Source organism: Thamnophis elegans, chromosome 3 (assembly GCF_009769535.1).
Source record: "Thamnophis elegans isolate rThaEle1 chromosome 3, rThaEle1.pri, whole genome shotgun sequence".
In the NCBI taxonomy this organism is placed as follows: Eukaryota; Metazoa; Chordata; class Lepidosauria; order Squamata; family Colubridae; genus Thamnophis; species Thamnophis elegans.
Genome location: NC_045543.1, coordinates 119,645,732 through 119,661,773, shown reverse-complemented (window position 1 = coordinate 119,661,773; position 16,042 = coordinate 119,645,732).

The following is a 16,042-nucleotide window of genomic DNA, read 5'->3' as shown; positions in this document are numbered from 1 at the left end:
TCGCTAGAGTGTGAGAAGGCGTATTATATGAACTGGAGGCTGCACTGTAGAATGTATTTAAGTCGACCCTTTCTGCATTAAAAGGTGCCCCATTTATTCTTTGTTACTGACATATTCGAGATGGAATGCCATTCCTTTAATATCAGGCACATCTGGCAACTACACAGAAAGATGAGAAATTTGGTTAAATATCACATGACCAATAACACTAGCACTCTGCCCAGGCTGGATAGCCATATGTTCTCCATTCCAAATTCCTTTCATCCTCCTGTTACAAAAGTCATCAGCTTAGGCAGAGGAGGTGAAAGGCTGTGCCGTCTGTGATACTAAACCTTAAATGCAAAGCTTTCACATTTGGCTTCTCTCACTTTTGTTAACTGGTGCGGTTTTGCGTCTGCCTTTGCAGCAAGCAAGCCATTGTCTGCAAAATGGAGATTAATGTTATTGACTTACTGTATGGGGATGCTGTAAGAATTAATGAGATTTGTGTGTTGACAGAATTGGAATAATCTTAAGGCTTAAGAAAGGTTTCTCATAAAAATGTAGTTCTCATGCTTTTTAATGTGTTGTTAGGTTTCTTTATGTTAATATCTATTATAAGATATTAGGTAATAACATATTACTCTTGCTTTTCTTTATCTTGTCTTATTTGCACGTCTGCTATTGGTAGTATCCTTTCCTTCTTTATTCTGCAACAGCAGCCCCCAATCTTTTGGGCACCAGGGACTGGTTCAGTGGAGAAAAAACTGTTTTGTGGGCTGGAGGGGGGGCATGGTTTTGTTTCCTGCCTGCAACCTATGAATGGGGCTTCACTTGTTTGCATGGCCCAGTTGCTGGCATGCAACCAGGGCACGTCTCTGGAACAAATGTCTGAAATGCGACTCAAAGAATAATCAAGAAAACCTCTAATTTCCATGACCCGTCAAAAGCGCGTTCCACAAAAGCGCGCTCGACGAAATCACGTATGTGACGTCATCACAACGCGACGAAAAAGATCGAAAAATTGAAATAAAAATTAAATTACAGCAAGCCGATTCACATAAAGGTAAGGGTTAGGTTAAGGGTTAGGGTTAGGTTAAGGGTTAGGGTTAGGGTTAGAGCGTTAGCGTTACGTTTAGCGTTAGGTTAAGGGTTAGCGTTAGGTTTTTCGTTATGTTAAGGGTTAGGTTTAGGGTTAGGTTTAGGGTTAGGTTAAGGGTTAGGTTTAGGGTTAGGTTTAGGGTTAGGTTTGGGGGGGTTAGGGGAAGGTTTTAGCTTTATTTTTACATTTTTCGATCTTTTTTGATCTTTTTCGTCGCGCTGTGATGACGTCACATACGCGCTTTCGTCGACCGCGATTTTGTCGTCCGCGGTTTTGTGGTAGAACCCTAATTTCAACCAGTCTGGTACAATTTAAAAGTAAAGGGATTTATGAAAATCTAAAGAGGGTCCTATATTATCCAATGTTGGGACTACCACATAAACAAGGGGTCCCTGGTGCTCTCTGATCTTGCTTGTTTTCTTGAAGATGTTTCATTGCCCTAACTAGGTAACATCATCAGGGCTCTGATAATGATACTGTAAAGGAGCACTGATGATGTTACCTAGTTAGGGTAATGAAACATCTGCAAGAAAACAAGCAAGATCAGAGAGCACCAAGGACCCCTCATTTCAACCCCTCAGCTATAAATATTCTCCTTTATTGGTACCATATAAATATCTAGAGTAATATATAAATTAAGACACCATCTATAGCAAGGGTGTCAAACTCAAGGCCCGGAGGACAGATCCAGCCCAGGGGGGGGTGTGTGCTTAGATATGGCCCACAGTGCCTCTGCCAGCAAAAATAGAGGGTTACAGGAAGTCATCACAGGCAAAAACAGAACTCAGGAACCTTTTCATTGGCAGAGCACTTGGGTCACCATAGGCGCCCGCCCAACGTAATTAATGCTGAGCTGGCCAAGCCCCCCCCCCAGTCATGCCCCCCCTGGTCCCCTGAGGTCAAACACAACCCTGATGCGGCCCTCAATGGAATCGAGTTTGATTCTGAAATTATCCCAGTCTAAGTTAAATTTGGAGTCCTACCTGATTATTCTATCTATGAAGTACAGAAGAAAAAGGGAATGGTGACAAGAGAATAAAATAGGGAGGCAGAAGAATAGTATTTCAATTGCTGATTGGCTCACATGCTAAAGATGCGCATGAAATATAAAATAGGAAGAGACTGTACATAACAGTTGTAAAAGTGTCCTTTTGTCTAAAATATATCTATCTTTTTGAACCAAAAATAATTTTATGAGAATCTGTAGAACGGCATGCAATAAAGAAGAGATTGTCTCATTTTTATATTTTTTTAAACTTGAATTTACATCATTAGGAAACAACATACAGACATTTGAACAATAATACACAGCTACAAGAATTTTACACTAAGCTACTGAATGGATCATCCAATAATCAAACAACTCTCCTCCCCCAGCCTTTCAAAATCTGCTCACACTCCTAATCTCTGCCAACATCTCCTGACAAAGAGACTCAGTTTGTGAAAACTGTAGGCAACAACTCTGTAAAACCATGTAACTTCCTGCTAATTGTGTCCTTCTGATGTACTGGCCTGCAATTTCTAGAATCCTCAGCCATTACGTCTGCTAACAAGAATCACCCTTCTATCAGCATGTACAGTATATATCATGGCTCCCAATTTTAAACTGAATAACTTTAAGAAGCCTACCCGGAGTTGGCATTTGCTCTCTTGGCTGGCGAGAGCCCTTTGCTTTCTTTGTTTACAGGAGACACCTGCTTAATCTAATCACTCTAGGGAGGAAACCAAAGCACAGTAACATTTGCCCTCTAGCATTTCTGCCTCCCACCTCTGTTAACAGTTTCTCCAGCTATGCTTAGCCATCCTGAAGTGGGCTGAGATCCCACTTGTTAATCCCACATCAAATGTCAACTTGCTGGAGAATTTGACTCCTGAACTCTCTTAAGGTTGTGAGTCAGCCATTGTCTCAATTTATGCAGCAGGCCATGAGTAGCAGAAAGACTGGAGAATTATCACTTAACTCAGAGAAAGTTTCCACCATTCACTTGGCTAAAGGACTGTGTTCATAACGTCATGGTTGCTTTGCTTCTATACCCTTAAAGTTTTATCTGAGGGCAATTCTCTTTGGCATCAAATGATTCCTATAAAGAAAACACGTTTCTCCTAGTCAGTTATGGGTTTCTCCCCCCTCTCCCATGGACTTTAAAGGATGACTTTTATTTTTAACTTCTCAGTTGGAAAATATGTGTCAATTTAATTAATTAAACCTACCCACCCTCAGTCTTACCTACAGAAACTGCATCTGTGCTATTTTATGTTTCACACAGTTTTTATATCTTATGAGTCACTAGATACGTAATAAATAAATAAAGTCAAAATTGTGATCTAAGCAATTTTGAACATTATTCAAATCACATAGGTGTTAGTAGAGGAGACGTGTTGCATAATCCTAAATAAGTAACTTCCACTTTGTCATGTGGCTTGCAGCTATGGGACTATGCAAAGGACAGCAATTTTCAACAAGTTTTTTTTTCTCCCTCTCAGGATGCACAGGAGACCTAAATAAGGCATTGAATAGAATAGAATTAGAATAGAACAGAACAGAATAGAATAACAGAGTTGGAAGGGACCTTCTAGAGGTCTTCTAGTCCAACCTAGGCAATTGGTTCCGATGGCATCAAGGTAAAAGCAATGATCTCACGATCTCTAGAATCCTAGACTTAAGCCTAGAGCTACCAAGGGCACCAGATTCAGTGCCCCATTAAGAAAAAATAACACTCTAGCCCTGCCCTCTTTTCTTTCTCCCTGAAATTAAGATTCCAGGCATAGTGGCAGCTTGTCCGTATAGTGCCCAGAAACATATTTGGAAGAAAGGGAAAGAGAATGAGAAAGAGAAGTTGGTGCCATTTCTTGCAAGGGAAAAGAGGGGAGGGAAAAAAAACAGACAATATGTACAAGACTGAAGGAGAATAATTAAGAGAAAGTTAGGATAGGAAATCTGGAACGAAGCAGTCTGTCCTAAAATGAATTTCTGCAGCTTGCCTTCAAACCGGACAGCACTGCTGATTAAAAGTGCATATACAAGGGAACCAAGGCTTTGTGTGTTTAGCTAAGTTTAAAGAAAAAAATTCTACCATTTGATTGGGTGTTTTAAAAAGCAAGCAAGCAAGCAAGCAAGCAAGCAAGCAAGCAAGCAAGCAAGCAAGCAAGCAAGCAAGCAAGCAAGCAAGCAAGCAAGCAAGCAAGCAAGCAAAGGAATTACGTTCAGTTCTCCCTTCCTCTTTTCCAAAGAGTTTTGTCACCTTGGATTGAGAAGGGTGACTATACCTGAGGAACTTGGTTGAAACGGGCCTTGGTTGAAATGGGCTTAAACCTCCCCCCCTCCTTCCCTGCAACAACTTTAATACCTCAAATAAAATACAGTTTTTCACAAAATTAAAAAGGTGGTCTGATCATTCTAAAAACCTTAAACATAAAATAGCTATGATAACCCCATTCAAAGCAAGGACAGGGCACACCATTATAAAACTTAGATAGGCTGAATGTCAAAACTGGTGTTTTCTCACTGTAACAAACTGCAGGATTCTTCATAAAGTTCTTGACTGAAGTTCCGGGTTTACCACTGTGCAGAGATTGTGGTTATGTTTGTTTGTGTGTGTTTATGTGTATTTACTTGTGTATTAGGCCATGTTGCAGGAACATTTTCTTTGTCATTGTTACATATTGCATAAGCCTGAACTAATGGACACCCCACTCTCTCCTTTCTACTGCTACCTTGCTTCCATTAAAACTGATTTTAAAAGTTTGGGAGCCAATCATAAACAAGCCTTGAATATATGATAGATCAAGGATATCAAGGCAGACCAGCAATTTGCTGACTCTGATGTTTTGGATTTGAGCTCCCTCAGTTCCTTCCTATTGGCCATACTACCTGGGCATGATGGAAGCTTAATCTGTTTCAGAATCCTATGGATCAGAGAAGTGGAAAATCTACTGCATTACAGAGGATTCTGAAATTTAATTCTAAATATTATTCAAGTGGAGAGAAAGTATAAGCAAATTTACAATATTCATTTTTCACTTTACTGGAGCCTAAAATGTGTAAGTTAAAAAAAAAAGATATTGGGTCATTTCCTTCACCACTCAGAATGTTGGATGTAATTCAGGAAATCCTTTCCCCTATTAAGAGTTTTCCATAGCCACCACACCCACCCACCCAGGAAACAAAATAAAACAAGGGAGTTCATTGCTCCACTGTTATTCACTAGTAAAATCAGCTCCAGGGACTGCCTTACTTGGCACTTGTAGGAAGGCAACACCCAAACCTGTAGGACAAGATCAGAGAGTTCTCAGTGTTTGTCAGCCTTGACCTGAATGGAGCAAATGAGAGGACAAAAGAACTTGTTAGGTAAAATGTTGCAGGCCCCAGAACTACCATGTTAATAGGCAGCTAGGAAGACTATTGGAAACTGCTTTAGATGAGCTTTTCTTAGGGGAATGTGCTAAAGCAGGGGTCTCTAACCTTGGCAACTTTAAGCCTGGCAGACTTCAACTCCCAGAATTCCCCAGCCATTCAAATACCTTGGAGAAAGGTTCAGTTAATTAATATTAGAATGCAAACTGGCATATCAAAGGAGCCATTCCAAAGGTAAGTAGGACCAAGTCTATTTTGCAGAGGATAGTTTGGGGATGTGAAGGAGTTAAAGAATGCTTTAAGCACGTGCAAGGGATCATGTACCTATTTTGCCTGTTCAAAGTCTCTCCCTACCCCCTCCCATGCAAAAATAGTTCAAATAATTGTTTTACCAAATTTAGGAGGCTGGAGGAATGCACAAAATGAATGCTGACAGATTGCCATTTTAAAAGATCTAAAGATTTACAAAGGAGGAGAACTTTCACTGGCATGGTCCATTTGGTCCCTTCACGATGCTGTAAACCAGTTCTGAAGCATTTGGAATGTCCCTTCCCCCCAAAAAAAATCTTGCTCTGATGGCACCGGGCTTTAAATGCCTGGGTGAAGTAATCATCACCTGGAATATTTCTCTTCTTTACTACTTCTGTTAAGGATGATACAAACAAAGTTTTTTTTAATAAGAAAAATCTGCACAAACTGCAGATGTAACAAAAACAGATGGACACCAGAGATGGTATTCAGCAGGTTCTGACCAGTTCTGAAGAACCGGTAGCAGAAATTTTGAGTAGTTCAGAGAGCTGGTAAATACCACCTCTGACTGGCCCCGCCCCCATCTATTATCTGCCTCCCGAGTTCCAGCTGATCTGGAGCAAATGGGGATTTTGCAGTAACCTTCCCCTGCCATGCCCACCAAGCCACACCCACCAAGCCAAGCCATGCTATGCCACACCCACCAAGCCACGCCAACAGAACCGGTGATAAAAAAATTACTCCCACCACTGATGGACACCTTTAGGACCATACTTCTTACTTATCATCTCTTTTGATCCCTGTTCCAAAAAGCCCCTGAATGTAGCATGCACGAAGAAACTATTCTGAAAATGTGAACTGATTCCTTAATTCAATTACAATTTATTTGGCAATAGCTTTATATTTATTCATTCACTTTATTTATTAAGCATCCCAGCTGTGCAACTCTGGATGCAAACAAGGACGTCAGAAACAATTCATACAATAGAAAATAAGCGATGAAAAAAGATACAGTAATGCACAAATGTGCAGATCCCATTAAATGGAGTGGGACACCTGATGAAATAGAGAAGTTTTAAATAATTTTCTGGAATATGGGGAAAAGAAAGTAGTGTGTGGAAACCTATAGATGTACATTCCATAATATGAGAATCTCTACAGAGAAAGCTGCTGTCTTGTCTAAGTCATATAGGTGGCGCAGTGGTTAGGGTGCAGTACTGCAGGCCACTTTAGCTGACTGTGATCTGCAGTTCAGTGGTTCAAATCTCACCGGCTCAAGGTCGACTCAGCCTTCCATCCTTCCGAGGTGGGTGAAATGAGGACCTGGACTGTGGGGGCAAGTTGCTGACTCAATTTGCTAAAAAAAAAATTGTAAACTGCTTAGAGAGGGCTGAAAGCCCTATGAAGCGGTATATAAGTCTAATTAATAAATAATAAATAAATATAAACCATGTCAAGAGGTCACAGGAACCTCAGCAGGCCCTTTTGAACTAGTATTGCTGTAGCTGTGAACCAGAGCCAGTAGAATTGCATCCCATTGGTGCATAATAGCCTTGCCTCAGGGAAGTTTGCTGATTTAAAGATCAGTAGGACATGTACTTCACTGTCAACTATAAAGAAGTGAAATCGAAAGATACATAAAATGGCAGGTCCATCAATGAAAGGGCAATGTTACATCTTGCTTCTGGTCCTCCCTCCTCCCCAGTCTTTCTCTCTGTTTAAATTTTCTATGGCCCAAGGAAGAATTAACACTACCATGTCTGCCAGACAAACTGCTGTTGTGTAACGCGCTTTAGATGCTTTCAAGGCAAGCCAAAATGTCTGTCCATTGATACAGGATGACATTCATCGGCATCCTTGTTAGTAAATGAGCAGCCATGTGGGCCAGAGTATTTATCTGATGCATTTTTCCATGAAAGAGATCAACAGTAAAGATTTAGAGAATGAGAGAGAGAGAGAGAGAGGAAAAATTGGCAATAAGTTCTATTCTCCATTTTTAATAAAAAGCTGGTGTGAAATTCTCCATGTCTATTGTCTGCCCTGTACAGAAAACAGTATGCATATCCATGTTTTCCCAAAAATAAGACAGGGTCATATTTTCTTTTGATCCCCAAAATAAGCACTTGGCCTTATTTTTGGGGAGGTCTTATTATTTTTGAGGTGCAGGAGTTAGCGAGCATGGTCATCTCGTGGCTGCTGCTGTGTTGCAATATTATCAGGGACGGCTTATTATCTGCGGAGGTCTTATTTTTAGGGAAACGGTAATATTATTATCCATTTTTTCTTAAATTCCTATCACGATGCTATCAAAGCTATGAGTCACATGTTAAAGAACTACACCAGGGGTATTGTCCAACTATTGTGAATTATTATGCAATTATATATTATATTTACAAGTAGTTCACAACTTAACAGCCATTCATTTAGTTTGAAGTTACAATGGTACTGAAAAAAGTGAGTTATGATCATTTTTCACACTTATGATCATTGCAGCATCATGTGATCAAAATTAAAGTTATTTGGTCATGTGATTAAAATTCAGATGCTTGGCAACTGACTCATATTTATGATGGTTACGATGTCCTGGGGTCATGTGATTACCTTTTGTGACCTTCTTATCAGCAAATTCAAAGGGGAAGCCAGTTTCACTTAACAATTGTTACGAGCTGAGGTGGCACAGTGGTTAGAGTGCAGTACTTCAGGCTACTTCAGCTGACTGCTAGCTGCAGTTCGGCAGTTCAAATCTCATTGGCTCAAGGTTAAATCAACCTTCCATCCTTCCGAGATGAGTAAAGTGGGACCCAGATTGTTGGTGGAAATATGCTGACTCTGTAAACTGCTTAGAGAGGGCTGTAAAACCAATATGAAGGGTATATAAGTCTAAGTGCTATTGCTACTAACTTAACAATTGCAGTGATTCACTTAACAATTGTGGCAAGAAAGGTTGTAAAATGGGGTAAAACTCACTTAACAACTGTCCTGCTTAGCAACAGAAATGTTGGACTCAGTTGTGATCATAGGTTGAGAATTACTTGTGCCACCATCACTAATAAACTTGGGAATCTTTGCTGATTTCATTAACCAGACAACTACTTCACTCAGGTGTAGATCAATTTTTGTTCAACAATTTTAGTCAGAATAAATTAAATTGCTACACTTCTTTATCTAGGCTTTCCCCTATTTCCAGCATGGCCAAGAAGATGCTGAACCTGATAAAGAACCAATTAACAAGGGAAGGAACAAAACTGCTCGGTTGATCCAGAAGAGGATCTCCTTCAATGATGACTAGATACCAATAGAGAAGTTTTATCATTAGCCTTGCAAATAACTACCTAGAAAAACTGCAGAACCTTGTTCCCGAAGCATATTGGTTTGGGTCCACCTCAGATGGATCTCCAGAAAGAGAAGCCTGGTTTTGCCAGAGAGATGTTGTGTCTTATGGTCTAAACCAGAGGTGTCAAACTCAAGGCCTGGAACAGATGTAGTATTCAGCCAATTCTGCTAGATTCTGGGGAATCGGTAGCAGAAATTTTGAGAGTGGGGAGGGAATGGGGATTTTACGGTATCCTTCCCCTGCCATGCCACAAAGCCACACCACAGAACCGGTAGTAAAAATTTTAAAATCCCATCACTGGCCAGGGGGATGGATCCACCATGCGGGTTGCTTAGATCTGGCCCATGGGGGGGGGGGGGGACTGCCCTGGAAACAGTGAAAGACTGGCCCGTGGTGTCTGTGCCAGCAAAAATGGAGCTGGGGAATCTGTTTTCTCTGGCAGAGCACTCGGGCCACAACAGGCGCCCCCGACACAAGTGATGTCAATCTGGCCACGCCCATTCCAGCCATGGTCACTTCCCCCCGAGGTCAAATGCAGTCCTCAATGAAATCGAGTTTGACACCCCTGGTGTCAAACTTCTATTTGGACCTGTCACTTTACGCTGTCTTGGTTCCCAGACATTAAAACCATCAAGTCTTTCCTTTGTTTTCTGACATTTTCTTTAGCTCTACAGCAGTTGTCTGTCAGGAAAGGAACAGGATTCTTCTTCTAAGAGTTCTGAGCAGATCACTTGCAGAGGCCAGCTTTTGAAGTGAGGCTGAAAGTTATGTGCAATTGAGGTTGACGTGGCATAGGGCTGCATTTACTTACCTCTGACCTAGATAGCAATCTGAGCCATCATAAATATCACTTAGTTACAGTGTTCCCCAAGATGGCAAGAAGATAAATTGCATTTCTATTTATAGTCATGATTTCTGAGTTTACACCAATGCAGGAGCATAATTTTGCATAAGAGATGCCCTCATTTTCTTTTTGTACACATTGCGAGGTTTGCAGAAGATTTTGTTTACACAACATAGTTCGTCCAATATTCCACTGTTCTGAAGTTAAATGCATTGGTGTGGAGAAGGACCATCATTTTCTTGCTAAGAAGAAGGTGCAAGGCAAGACAGTTTTTGCCAAAAATGAAAAACATGTTTTTCACACCTACACAAATTACAAATCAAGGTTGGTGTCATTTACCTATCCCATCCTCTGCCTTTTTTGTTCCCATGGGAAGAAATGAAAATTAAAATGAGTTGCAAGAGGACATTTCCAGAGCAGCCCTACATTGTACATCTACTCTAGGCTCTGTGCTAGTCACAGGAAAAGAAGAGTAATTTCCCTTTAACATTCTTGTCCCTATTCCAGCAATGCTGCTGACTTAGATTAGGCTGGTTTAGTCCCAAACAACCCCCAAGATGATTTGCATTAAACTACACCCCTCAGGCCTTGAAGCTGACTGATTCCTGGTGGTTTGCACAATGCGCTAACTCCACCTATGATACAGTTACGCATATTATGAGAACTCTGCCAGAGAGCGAATAGGAGGGAGTAATCTGTCTAAAGGAGGATGTTGCAATAATTTTGAAAGGAATATTAATTTAAGCAAAAGCCCAAAAGATGAAAGTATTTCCACACTAAAAGCAAGATTGCTCATGCTACCTCCTTCCTCTCCCATCCTCTCTCTTCTTACACACTGACAGTTCCCTATGGTTAAGGTAGAATTTACTACTTTAAAAGGACTGTGACTCACAGAGGCCAGGTGACAGTTGCTCTTTTCGGTGTTTAGAACTATAATTCTTCTCAATTATCAAAGACATAAATTACTATTATTTCCTTAGCCAAATCGAACATCTCCCTTAAACATGTGAAGGAAAAATTGCTGGTTGTCTAGTGAATTTTTCTCTTGGAAAAAAAAACCCTTGCTTATTCTTAATATACAAGTTCAATGAAAGTTCAAAAGTTTATCTGTACAAAACCTGCATTCTGTAATTTGCCTGTGAGTGTACCTATCCATTATTGAAATATTCTGAATTGAGTAGACGTTCTGGGAGAAGGGGACTTGATCCTCTTTATAAAAGTAATAGCACAGCATATTTTCAGAGTGTGCGGCGGTGTCTATTGATCAGAATCCGACCACAGATGGTGTTAGCAGAAAGGAAGCTGGCAGTGGTACAAGATGTGCCAATCACGGGAACAGATTTTGACTGTCGCAGGAAAATATCCTTTCAGGCCAGCACAATTCTTCAAGGATCCATTGCTTGAAGAATTCTGATCACTCAGTATTATTTGGGGTGGGGGGCTGGGGGAGGGGGAGGAGGAAGGTGCTATGGCATTATGATAACTGAAAAAACATTGTGGAATTTAGTCTGCTTATTATCTATCGTGGCTGCGTTGCTAGAGAATCAGTACAGTAATTCTAAAGCAGAAAGTACTTTACAAGTAAGATGAACTGATATAATAAAGGCTGGCCATGATTTAATTGTTTAAATGCAATGAGTTTGAAATTGCTACCTTAGAAGACTGAGCAGAGCACAGCAGAGCAGCCTATTTGTTTTCAAGTCCATAATTTGGATACTGGAATTTCTAACCATCCTTAGCACTGGAAATGTATCCCTACACCTACAGAAAACTAGGATAGTAATTTTAGGAACACAGAGTCATGGGCATATTGAGTCTGTTGTTTTCAGGACCAGGTTATGTGGAGAACCATCTTCTCTTTTATTAACTTACTTTTCTATTGAGTTCCTTTTTGAAAACTACGTACTGTGGCTAGAGAGAGGATCTTTGGCAACACGGTTGTTAGAATTCACTCTGAGAGGAATGATCTGCAATGGGTAATCTTGTGGCTGCTTATATCAACTGTTATCCAATTGTTATTCTAACACTTTATTTTATTTATAAACTAGTTGATAACCTGGCATTGCCCGGGTATTTATTTATAGGGGAAAATGTCAGGGCCAAATGTAATTTCTAATGTTGGATTTTTCCTCTTACCAGAGGGAGCCCCCTTGTGGAGTATTGTGAAGACATTACCATGGCAACTCCACTGTGCTGTACAGTAGAAGTCATTTTATGGCAGTACAGTAGAAGCCATGTTAAGGCACAACAGACTGTATCTTAATAGAACACACAACCGAGGGGTATTGGGGGTGTCTCAGCAAGAGGCCCTATAAGTCAGCTCTGGAGGATGTGGAGGACCCTGGACAGGGTTCCGACTCTGAGCAGGGCGCAGAGAGGCTGGTTGGCCACTAGGAGGCACCTGAGTCTTGGACCAATGGGGAGGAGACAAGGCAGAGTGAGTTGTAGTAGTGAGTTGCCTATAAATAAACGCAACTCAACTCAACTCAACTGGATGCATGCCATCGAAGAGCTAATAGGCGTCAGGAACAATTACGCAATTACAGGAGGTGATTGCACTCAGCTGGTGGTCATTAGGCTCCTCTCCAGACTATAAAAAGCTACTTGTGCACACGCCCCTCTTTGCAGAAGTCAACACAGAATCGAATGTCGGAAAACTTTATATGAGCTTGGCTGGCTGGATTGCTGCCAAGTCTTATCTGTGTTTATTGCTGCCCAAGCTTGTCTGTGCTGGGTTGCTGCCAAGGACCTGTTTGTTAATTAAATGCTGTTATCTCTGGTTCGGAGTGTGCTTTGGTGTGGAACAAGGGGGGGGAGTCATATATATATATATATATATATATATATATATATATATATATATATATATATATGTGTGTGTGTGTGTGTGTGTGTGTGTGTGTGTGTGTGTGTGTGTGTGTGTGTGTGTATGTATGTGTGTATGTATGTATACACACTATATATATGTATGTATGTATGTATGTATCTGTGTCTCTGTGTGTGTGTGTATATATATATATATATATATATATATATATATATATATATATATATAGAGAGAGAGAGAGAGAGAGAGAGAGAGAGAGATAAATAGATAGATAGATAGATAGATAGATAGATAGATAGATAGATAGATAGATAGATAGATAGATAGAAGATTGCTGCTGTTGTGTTTCTCTCCTGCAACTTCATCACTTTATGGTGTCAGGTTCTGGATAGTTGCCATGCTGAGTCACTTACTGATCTATAGTAAGATGGATAGAAAACATGTTCATTTAAAAAAAGTTTTATTACTGAGAAGCAGATCAGCCTATGAGATGTGTGCAGAAATTGATGGAGTTTTCATTCTAGTCACATACTGTATGTGCTAGGATCTCCAAGCACTTCTTGGATGCATTAAATGAAGATACTTCCCTAAAGAAGCAAATGCTGTCATATGGATCTTGCAAGTGGATAACTGGATGTGTTGAAAGGGGAAACATCTGTAATTTGGGGAGCGCGAGTGGAAATGAATTTGATTCATTTTGTTATTGTTAGTAAGGCCAGAGCTTAAACATTGATGTAAGTTTGATATCTTCTGTCAGACCTTACCCAGAGGGCCCATTTACTGTAATTATTAACACTGAATAAAGATCCCACTGTTAAATCATTTTAACAAGGAAGACCTTGCACAGTTAATCCAGTGCCTTACAAAGACATTGGTACTAATAATGAAGTGGTGTGATAGGAATAAGGTTTTCTGAATTTTCCATTATATTTTAGAGCAGCATTTCTCAACCTCAGCAATTTTAAGATGTGTGGGCTTCATGTCCTAGAATTACCTAGTCAGCTTGATGGCTGCCATTTTAGAATCTTCTTTTATAAAGGATTACTTCTGAACTTTGTTAGGAATAAAATTAATAATTTGGAAATAAAATACAATTGCTTTGTTTTCTCCACCATATGAGCCCCCAAGTAAGACTCCTGGATACCCTTCTAAACATTATTGCCAAAAATTAGTTTCTTATGAAGGTGGGGAAATGTTACAATTTTGTATGGTGTAAAGGTAAACTATTGAATTGTATTGAGTCTAAACTGAAGTTCTTTCTCAATAATAAATATCCATAATTTTCCATAATATACAGACTTCTAAGATCTGATTGTCTCACAAAGATAATATGAGAAGAAACTTAAGGTAACAATAAATGTTTACTGTATGCGATAAAATATCACATGCCTAATATGTAAATGAGAATCAGTTTGGTGTAGTACTTAAGTAAGGTGACCAGATTTTCAGATTGGAAAAGAGGGACACCCTTGACCCGGGGTGGGTGGGTGGGGCTTGATTAAAAAAATTTTTTTTTGTCAAAAGGTCACCCCAGGACACTGAAACCAGCATAAATACGAATCTGTTGCCAAACAAAATTTTGATCACGTGACCATGAGGATGCTGCAACGGTCGCTAAGTGTGAAAAATGGTCGCAACGGTCGCTAAGTGTGAAAAATGGTCATCAGTCACTTTTTTCAATGCCATTGTAACTTTGGTCACTAAATGTTTTCCCCCTCCTCGAGACTCCTCACTTAGCGACCATCAGAAATACGAATCTGTTGCCAAACATCAACATTTTGATCGCGTAACCATGAGGATGCTACAACGGTCGCTAAGTGTGAAAATGGTCGCTAAGTGTGAAAAATGGTCATCAGTCACTTTTTTCAATGCCATTGTATCTTCCTGATTATTAAAAGTGCAAATTCACTCAGTGTCAATCATGACTCCTGAGTCCATTTCAAAGTATTGTGCATAGAAATTTTTAAAATGGCTTGTTTCAATTTATTTTGGATAGAATCTTTTTTTAAATAGTCTAAGACAATTTAAAAAAAGAATCAACACAGAATACCACTATTTTAAAAAATCATATGCACAATAAATAAAATATTATTTTAAAATACATTGAGCCTATACTCCTTACAGTAAATGACTCATCTGGAAACAAGCCAATAGCAGTTTTGTGCTTTAAAATTTACAGATTTTCCAAAATCAGCTTAAAGTCCAAATATTTAAAGACCACCCCCCTCAAAGCTATCTTACCAGAGCTTTAAATATCTTCTGGGGAGGCCCTGCTAGTAATCCCATTCATGACAAAGGTAGGGCTTTCTCAGGAGGAAGGTCTCAGCTGGTGCCCATCCTTTGGAAACCTCCTCCAGAGCAGGGAGCCCTAACCTGCTGTCCATTCAGGAAGGCTGTACAAATTATTCTGTCTTCTAGAATCTAAAGCCATTGGGATTTAATATGGTTTTATCACTGGATTTTCTTTTTATTGTTTTTGTGGAATTGTTACAATGATTTTATAATAATATAATTTTATTTGGCATTTTTGTTGCTGTAAACTGCTGAAAGCCCCTGATAGAATACAAATTATTTAATAATAAATTAGGAAATGTGTAGCTGTTTTCTACACATTGGTTTGTTTGAACAGCTGAAATCAAGCCTGTTCACCCAAGGCAATTCTAGAGTAACATGTGCTTCAGGACAACCTCCCTCTTAGACTGCTTTTTAAAAATGAATTATGCCTTGCTTTTCTATATTATCTTCACTGACACTGTTAGTTTTATTGTTTTCTTGAAGAGATATTTTATTATTCTTTTGTAAATCCTTTTGGATTTTTTCATGAAGAATTCCAGTATAAAAATAAAAAAAACAACACCATAGAGTAAGCTATCTTTTTCAAATACACTTGCAGTGGCAACCTATTACATATTACCTGGCAAAAGAAATCAGTGTTTCTTAAAATCTCTCCTTGGAGTCCAGAGGGTCAGACCCAATCAAGGGTACTCAAAATTCAAATTTGCCAGCCTATGTTGAAATCCCATCAAACAATTGTGAGAATCCACAGTAGCAGTGAATACTTAGATTTCAATATTTAATGCAATACATATTGATAAATATAACCCATACAAACAAATACCATTTTGGGATCCTGAGAGAAAATTTTTAAAACAAAGACAGTAATATAGATTCAGGCGGCTAACACATACTACTGTAATGTTTTGAACATATTTTTCTCTCTACACTATACAGCCTTCTGATGCATGAAATGAAACTCTTACTCTTAACTCTATAGGCACACAATCTTTCCAGTAGTTCACATACTAGTTGGTAACATCTTAATTTGAGGCTTGATTGGAACATTATACAGTTAT